The sequence below is a fragment of the Rhinatrema bivittatum genome, chromosome 16 (genome assembly GCF_901001135.1).
Source record: "Rhinatrema bivittatum chromosome 16, aRhiBiv1.1, whole genome shotgun sequence".
In the NCBI taxonomy this organism is placed as follows: domain Eukaryota; kingdom Metazoa; phylum Chordata; class Amphibia; order Gymnophiona; family Rhinatrematidae; genus Rhinatrema; species Rhinatrema bivittatum.
The window spans coordinates 11,370,322-11,379,991 of record NC_042630.1 but is presented as its reverse complement, the minus strand read 5'-3'; the positions used below and the strand labels follow the sequence as shown (position 1 = coordinate 11,379,991).

At 41.2% G+C, this 9,670-nt stretch overlaps 1 pseudogene; it reads left to right on the top strand.

The window, feature by feature from the left end:
* Window positions 1-2,651: 2,651 nt before the first annotated feature.
* Window positions 2,652-3,716, top strand: LOC115077264 (annotated as a pseudogene).
* Window positions 3,717-9,670: the final 5,954 nt, after the last annotated feature.

Here is a 9,670-nt window from a genome sequence, read left to right as displayed (position 1 = left end):
TTAGTATAGCTGTTTTTAAAAAAGGATTGGATAAGTTCTTGGAGGAGAAGTCCATTACCTGCTATTAAGTTCACACAGGGGCGGATTTTCAGAGCCCTGCTCGCGTAAATCCGCCCAAAACCGGGCGGATTTACGCGAGCAGGGCCCTGCGCGCCGGGAAGCCTATTTTACATAGGCCTCCCGGCGCGCGCAGAGCCCCGGGAAGCCTATTTTACATAGGCCTCCCGGCGCGCGCAGAGCCCCGGGACTCGCGTAAGTCCCGGGGTTCTCCGAGGGGGGCGTGTCGGGGGCGTGTCGGGGGCGGGCCCAGTCGTCACGGCGTTTCGGGGGTGTGTCGGCAGCGTTTTGGGGGCGGGTACGGGGCGTGGCTACGGCCCCGGGCGGTCCGGGGGCGTGGCCACGCCCTCCGTACCCGCCACCAGGTCGCGGCCCGGCGCGCAGGAGGCCCGCTGGCGCGCGGGGATTTACACCTCCCTCCGGGAGGCGTAAATCCCCCGACAAAGGTAAGGGGGGGGTTTAGACAGGGCCGGGCGGGTGGGTTAGGTAGGGGAAGGGAGAGGAAGGTGAGGGGAGGGCAAAGGAAGGTTCCCTCCGAGGCCGCTCCGATTTCGGAGCGGCCTTGGAGGGAACGGGGGTAGGCTGCGCGGCTCGGCGCGCACCGGCTATACAAAATCCATAGCCTTGCGCGCGTCGATCCAGGTTTTTAGCAGATACGCGTATCTACTAAAATCCAGCGTACTTTTGTTTGCGCCTGGAGTGCAAACAAAAGTAGGCTATTCGCGTGCCGTTTAAAATCCGCCCCTTAGAGAATAGCCACTGCCATTAGCAATGATTACATGGAATAGACTTAGTTTTTGGGTACTTGCCAGGTTCTTGTGGCCTGGATTGGCCACTGTTGGAAACAGGATGCTGGGCTTGATGGACCCTTGGTCTGACCCAGTATGGCATTTTCTTATGTTCTTATGTTTTTAAGTTTACACAACCCTCCACACTGATGCTTACCATCTACTCCAATAAAACTCAGTTGGAAGTTTGAAAATAAAAAAAGATTATTTAACAGAGCCATAAAATTGTGTTTGGGTTTTAACCCTATTCCAAGGGCTATTTTCTAATTGTAAGCACAAGGAAGTTCTAAAACAAGAGGCCATGATGTGAGGCCCAAAGGCGATAGTCTCAGAAGCAACATTAGAAAATATTTCTTCATTGAAAAGAATGTTAGATGCATGGAATAAGCCTTCTACTGGAGGTGGGGAAGATGATAACATTAAGAGAGTTCAATAAATCATGGAAGATTTACAGAACATCCTTAGTTGTGAAGAATTGAAGGGAAAGCCAGAGATGAACATGGATCCATGGCATTGTAAGAAAAAGTAAATTTGGCCAACTAGATGAAGCTTCTAGTGTTTGTCTTCTATCTAAATGGATGTTTCTATATTTTCGGACATAGAGGTGGATATGGCCTTTGGGAAAGAAACACAGAGGTGCTGTGCTATTCAAATAAGAATATAATGTTCTTGAAACAAAAAAATGTATGGGATTTTGCTTTAATAATGCAAGATCTGAAAAATTAAATATCCATGACAGCTCTTCAACAAGGATGCTATAAAGCCAGCTGAAGAGTTTGTATAAGCTGGGGCTTATAGTGGGAACATAAATGTCGGTCTTTTAGACTCGGGAACAATATCAGAAAATGTTTCTTCACAGAAAAGATGGTGAATGCCTGGAATGGTCTCCCAGCAGAGAATGTAGAGACAAAAAAAAAAACCAAACCAGAAATGAAATTCAAGAAAGTCTGGGATAGGCACAGAAGATCCCTAATTGAGAAGAAAGCCAGAGATCAACTAGAGATTTGTGGCAATGCACCAGAAAGTAATTTGGACAAACTAGATGGCCCTTACAGTCCATATCTTCCATTGGATTTCACATTTTTAACTTCTGTGCAATGTATAAGCCTCTAGCTTTAAAATTATAGTTTAATAATTATGGAAGAGGTCTTTCATAGTGGCGTTGAAGTGATATTATGGTTTTACTATCTAAAGAATGAATGAATGAATGAACAACATTTTTTATCAAAATACTTTTGATTTGAAATGTAAGCTTTGGCAAAATACAAGGAATTGTTCTCAGATATAGAGGGGCAGCTCAATCTCTTGTCAAGATGTTTTTTAAAAACTAATTCTGAAAGGTATTTTTAAATCTCATATCTTGAGTAATGGAAGATCTATTGTAAGATTGACAATTGCTAATCCTAATCTTATATTCTTTGGCAGAGAGATAGAGGGACAGATGCCCACAACAAAATTAATAGCATTTTTCAAATTTTTGAAATGCTGGCAAAAGAGTTAGAAAATACTTCCAATATTTGCCACTTTATGTTGCAAGAAAGATGAGTGCTTAATTCTTTGAGAGAGCTGTTGCTCCTTGCTGAGCCTTGAGAGCAAGAAATTGGGTGCAAATGTATAAGGAATGATCTCTTCTTCACCTCGGAACCAGGTCTGTTTACCACCTGCAAAATACTTCAAAATCCCGGTAGACATGAAGCTTAAAACTGAATTCTCTTTGTGTGCAGCTTAGAGTCATGGAATGGTGGAAAGTCTCATGTACATAAACTTTAGTTTTTTTCCATTTCTATTCTCTCTCTCAGATTGAAGATGTCCATAATGAAGAGTGATAATCAAACAATCCTAGGTGAATTCATCATCATGGGCTTCTACAATATGCCCCAGATGAAGTTAACATTTTTTGGACTGTTTCTGTTAATCTATATTGTAACCATAACAGGGAATGCCACCATCATCTTGATAACTTTGCTGGACTCTCAGCTTCATTCCCCCATGTACTTCTTCCTCCGTAATCTCTCCATCTTGGACTCGATATTCATCTCTGTCACGCTCCCCAAGATGTTGGAGGACATGTTATTCAAAGATAAGGGCATTTCCTTCCTGGGCTGTGCAGCACAGATGTATTTCTTCCTGGCATTGGGGACAGCAGAGTGTTTCCTGCTGGCAGAGATGGCATATGATCGATATGTGGCCATCTGTAATCCCTTGAACTATGCAGTCATCATGAACAGGAAGCGTTGTACCATTATGGCAACTTTTGCCTGGGTCACTGGGATTCTTCTGGCCATTAGGCAGACCAGCCTGATGTTTTCATTGCCTTACTGTGGACATAATACCATTAACCACTTCTTTTGTGATATCCCCCCATTGCTGAAGTTGACTTGTACGGACACCTATATGGTAGAGCTGGAGATCTCTCTGTATAGCGTATGTGTGTTAATGACCCCCTGTTTCCTTATACTTATCTCCTACATCTGCATCCTCGCCCAGATCCTGAGGATGCGTTCTGCTGATGGAAGACACAAAGCCTTCTCTACCTGTGGTACCCACCTTACCTCTGTTACATTGTTCTATGGCTCTACTATTGTGACATACTTATTGCCCAAGTCTAGCCACTCTGAGGACAGTGATAAGATGCTAGCCCTCTTCTATGCGGTGGTAATACCCCTGCTTAACCCAATGATCTACAGCTTGAGGAACAAAGAGCTCAAAGCAGCAGTGAGAAGGAGGTTAAGAAACAAAAGGATTTCCTGAATGTCTGTAAAGTTTACGTTATTATTCAAGGAACTAATAAGATTTGGTATTCAAGATGAGCAAAGAAATTATAAGGAAAATATTGACATTTCTGAAACTGTATTTTCAAGTCTTTTTTGAAGGAAAAGGGGAGGATATGACAGAAACATTGAAATATTTGACATGCTTCAATAACGTTTTCCAATCAAAAGTAAATTTAAGAGCAAGGGATCATGATCTGAAGTATAATGAAGGAAGGAAGTCTCAGAGGAAACCTGGGGACATATTACTTTACTGACGGGCTGGTAGGTGCTTGGAATAGCTTTATCAGCTTAGATGCTAGCAATCAAAATCATTACAGACACAGAGTGGTATTGGAACAGCAGGGGGAGGAGGGTACAGAGTGAAAAAGTAGAAATGAGGGAGGAGATTTGAATGACAAAAATAAAATTATGCCTCAATGAGTGGGTTTGGTTTTTTTTTGTGAAATTTTCTATAGCTAAATTCTGCAAACTATTTTTCTACAGGGTTTATTTGCCTATAGGTACCAATAGAAAAATGGCACACTTCATTTTGCAAATAGTACACAAATGTTTTCTCAATGTAGAAAATCAACCTCATTACTTATGAGACTGAAGCAAGAAAACAGGTTTCAGTATTGCCTTTTCTAGAGGAAACAAAATATATAGCACCTCTCTCCTAAGGGGTTGATTTGAATTGCGTTGCTCACACAAAAATGTCTGCACATGAGCTCCGTGGATTTTAAAAGCCGGGATTTACACACCTATATACCCATGCATGCACCAAAAATAAGGAGGCAGAAAAGGGGCGGTGTCAATGGTTGTGCATGGAACTCTGAATTTTAAAACCGGAGGCCACAGGGCATGGCAGTTTGTTAGCCATGGAAATTTACTGCTGATCCTGATGAGGATAGGTTTGATGATTTCTGACATAGGAATCCAAGGAGAAGCTCACAGTTGGTTTCAATCATTCCTAGAAAATAGATACTACAAAGTCAAGATAAATAATGTAGAATCACCTCCTATCAAATCAATCAGAGGAGTACCTCAAGGTTCTTCACTCTCCCCTACCCTTTTTAACATCTACCTGCTTCCGCTCTGCCACCTACTCTCCAGCCTCAAGCTAAAACACTATATCTTCGCCGACGACATTCAGATACTTCTTCCCATCACAGAATCTCTCCAAAAAACCTGGGCGCATTGGAACAATTGCCTACTATCCATCAATTCCTTGTTATCCAGCCTCAACCTTATACTCAACACAAATAAAACAGAAATCCTCATCATCTCGCCCGACGAAAACCACACACTCTTCAACGTCCAAAGTTCTACACAATCCATAAATCCACCTATCAACCACTCACTTTCAGTCAGAGACTTAGGGGTGCGCTTTGACAATCAATTCAACCTTAAATCTTTCATCCACAACACAACTAAGGAATGTTACTTCAAATTACAAGTATTAAAAAATCTTAAACCACTCCTTCACTTCTATGACTTCCGCTTAGTAGTCCAGTCTTTAATATTGTCCAAGTTAGACTACTTCAATTCCCTCCTGTTAGGTCTTCCGCTATCATCCATAAAACCTTTACAGATGGTACAAAACGCTGCGGCGAGGCTACTCACCAACACCTACAGAAGAGACCACATCACTCCAATTCTGCACTACCTTCACTGGCTTCCAATAAAAGCTAGAATCATCTTCAAGACACTATCAATGATCCACAAAGATATTATGGGAATCGCCCACCTAAATCTTACCTCGCAATTCCGCCTTCGCACATCAAAAAGACCTATCAGATATAACTACAAAGGTTCTCTACACACTCCCCCGATTAAAACCTCGCTAGCCAAACGAGCACTCTCCACAGCCGGGCCCACCCTTTGGAACTCACTTCCGCCAGATCTTCGACTCGAAACTTGCCATTTAACCTTTAAGAAAAACCTTAAAACATGGCTCTTCCGGCAAGCCTTTCCGGAATCGCAGGAACACTTCGACACAGGACAAAGAACAAAATAGCACAATATAAAGTCCACCGCCAACCTAATACCCTCAGGACCATCAGGACCTTATTGATTGTTTAAAGTAACCCTACATGTTCTCTGTTCAATACTATGTTTATTGTTTAATATAACGACCTTATTGATTGTTTAATGTAACGATACACGTTCTCTGTTCAATACTATGTTTATTGTTTAATGTAACGCCCCTTGGCGATAGTTGTGTTATATGGAAACCGACTTGATTTGACATATATATATCAAGAAAGTCGGTATATAAAAACCCTAAATAAATAAATAAATGAGGAGAAAGTCTGTAGATCTCTCGTTTTAGTGCTTACATGACAGGTTGAGGGGTCCGGGTCAAATGGGGATCATGCAGGATGAAGAACCAGAGAGGTTCAGATAACTTCAAGATTGACTGGGGAAACTGGAGGGCTAATTGAAAAAACTGGGAATGTCCCTCGCGTGGGCATAGTTTAAATTCTGTTTTCATATGTAAGTTAAAGCCGGCAAAGTCCTATGGAAGATTTGTGAACTACATTTGCTTGAGTAAGCCTATTTTAAATTGCTATGTACACAAGTCTGTGTATGATTTAAAAATCCAGCGTTATGTCCTATCATGCACCGATACGTGCATGAATGAGTGCATGTGTGCTCATTTTAAAATTAGCCTGAATGTATGGAGTTAAAAAAAAAATTGAGATGTGTGAGAGTAAATGTGTTTTAGTATATGCAATATATATATGTATGTATCTAAATACTACAGTGTGAATCAGGGGCAAGATGGCCGCGGAGGAATGAATGGTAAAAGCTGAGCTCCGGATTAGAAACAATTTTTCTTTGCTACTACACTCTATATTTTAATTTCTTTTTTTCTTCTTCTATTGTGGTATGCAATGCCACATACAAAGTGTAAAGCAAAGATAAAAGCGTTTACCTCCACTCCTATTTTGATGAGACAACCCCGGATAGAGGAAGCTTTCGCCGGACCAGTGTTTTTGATGCCAGAGGGAGGGGCCGTTGGGGGAGTCAGCGGTGAGCAGATGCTGAGCCCCCAGGCCATTGAGACATCACTAAGCCCTGGCGCACCAAAGACTCCAGCACCGCCGTTCGGGAGTTTGGAGCCCGAGCAAATTACAGTGTCGTTCCTGAGAAGGAAATCGGCTTCGTTGGGGGAGGACATCCAGAGAGGGAGTGCTGGTAACGCACAGCCCTCGGTGAGCCCAGGATTAGAGGGCTCCAGGAGTCAGCCCAGTGAAGCACAGGATCGAAATGGAGAAGGAGGCGAACCCTCAGAGGGAGGAGTGTTGGAGGAAGATATATGTGAAGTCTCTAAAATTAATCCTGCTAAAGTTTCCTTGGAGAAAATTCTAAGGGCGATCTCTTCCATGGAGGAATCTATTATATCTTTGACTTTAATGGTGAAAGAAAGTATTGCAAAAAAATCAAGTCTTGGGAAATAAAATTGAGAAAATTGAAACAGTAACGGTTGGTTTAGAAAAAAAAGTGAAAGAGATGCAAAAAGTCCAAAATAACTTGATAAAATCAGAATCTATTCAAATGAAAAAAATGGAAAACCTTGAAAATCAATTAAAGAGGAACAATCTAAGAATTTTAAATTTTCCTAAAATGAGACTTTTAGCACACCGGGAACTTTTCAAGAGTTACCTATTAAATATTTTGAAGATTCCTGAGAAAGAGCTTCCAACAATTGTGAAAATGTATTACCTGCCTCAAACAGAATGGGAGAGATTGCAAACACAAGAAGAGAAAGGAGAAGTTTCCATTTGACGTGACATCCATTTTGGAAAAATCCCATGAATTAATTGTAGAAGACAGAGCTACGCTGTTTGTTCAGTTTGCCACCTCTTCGGAAAGAGACTTAATATTGAGAACTTTTTTCTCGTAATCAATCTCAAAAATTCTATGGTTACGAAATAAAGATATTTTCTGATATTACTAAAATTACCCAACTAAAGAGAAACTTCTATGAGAGAAGAAGCCCAGGGGAGAGGAGCTAAGTTCATGCTCCGGTTCCCATGCTATTGTATTCTGATTTATCAAAACGCTAGATATATTTTTAGAGAACCGGAACAACTACGGTAACATCTAGATTCCCACTTCAATTAGCCTTGAGGGGGGTATGGTAATAAAAAAAAAAATAACACTGGTTAATTCTGAAGCTATCATGTTTATTAAAATTAATGTTGATTTACCTGTAATAACTATCCCGACACAAACCCGACACTATCCCGACACAAACCAAACCTAACCTCTCCCCCCTCAGCTCCCCCTGCTCAACCTTGTACCCCCCTGCCCCCTTCTCAGCTCCTCCCTACTCGGCCTCCCACGTTTCACCCTACCCTCCGCCCGACCTTTCCCTCGTCTCCTCCCCCCAGCCTCTCCCCCTTTTCCTTGTCACCTGGCCGACCCTCCACCCTTAGCATTCCCCCTCCCCGCTACTCCCTTTATACCTTCTAAAAACGCATTCCCTGGTGATTCCCAGTGATTACCTTCCCTCAACCCCTCCGTATCCCTACGTAGGTAAAGAGATCCTTGTATATTTAAATCTCTGTACCCCTTTCCCGCCCTACTCACCCTGCCCCTCCAATACCCTTTTGCTAACCCATTAACCCCTTTTCCCTTCTATACCACCCTTAAATCATCCTAACCCCCTTCTTATTTCATATTTAAGTGAATACTTTAAGTAAATGTCTCTCATTACCTCCTTAGCTCTACAATTTTGATTATGACTGTACTTATCATCAACTGTATATAGTTGCAGCTATTTGTGTTCTTTCACTCCTTTCTGTCCAGCCTTTGCCCTTCCCTTAGCCTCCCCTCTCCCACTCCCCGGTATCCTCCCTTTCCCACTCCCCTCCCCTCTACTATTGCTCTACTACGCTATTGTTTTACCTATTTATCAGTTTTACTGTGTTATTGTTATATTGTAACTTTCCTCCTTTGAGTTTTTTGTAAACCGGCATGATGTGTTTCACGAATGTCGGTAAATAAAAGTTAATAAATAAAATAAATAAAAATAAAATAACTGCTTTTAATGTAAATTTGCCCCCTTGATTGCTTATAAAGATCACAATATAGTCAAGGAAAATTTATTACCTGTGTTAAATGTTAGTGTTCTCTTTTTTTTTTTTTTCTTATCATGTAAAACCAGAACTATATTGTTTATATCTTTCTGAACCTATGTTCTGTAATATTCAATGAGAAATCCAATAAATAAATAATTAAAAAAAAATACTACAGTGTGACTTCTTTGCCATGTATCATTTCTTTAATCCAGGACTTTGCTGAAACCACATCCTCTGGCAATGAATTCCAGAGCATAAGTATGTGGAGTGAAAAATAATTTTCTTCCATTTGTTTTAAATGAGCTACTTGCTAACTTCATGGAGTGCCTCCTGGTCCTTCTATTATCTGAGAGAGTAAATAACTGATTTATATTAATTTGTTCATGTACTTTCATGATTTTGTAGACTTCTATCATATCCCCCCTCAGTCATCTCTTCTCCAAACTGAACAGCCCTAACTTCTTTAGCCTTTCCTCTTAGAGCAGCGGTAGCATGCCCCTTATCATTTTGGTCGCCCTTCTCTGCACTTTCTCCTTCTTGAGATGCAGCGACCAGAATTGCACACATTATTCAAAATGTAGTCTCACCATGGAGTGATACAAGAGCATTATGATATCCTCCATTTTATTTTTCATTCCCTTCCTAATAATTCCTAACATTCTGTTTGCTTTTTTGATCAGAATGCACACTGGGCCAATGATTTCAATGTATTATCCACTATTACTCTTAGATCTCTTTCCTGGATGGTAACTCCTAAGATGTTCTTCATGGGTGAATGAGGTGAGGCATTCTCCTAATAGGAAGTGTATTAGTGTTTTAAGGCTTTCGGAGGGTCAAGCCCAAACCCAAATCACAATAGGCCTAATACCATATGGGTCCCAAGTGTCTTTTTTTGTAGAGATTTCTGGTTGGCATCATGGCAGTGCATGTAAATATAAGCTAAATGCTATTTTTACCTCAGAATTTTGTACTTTGGTATTTT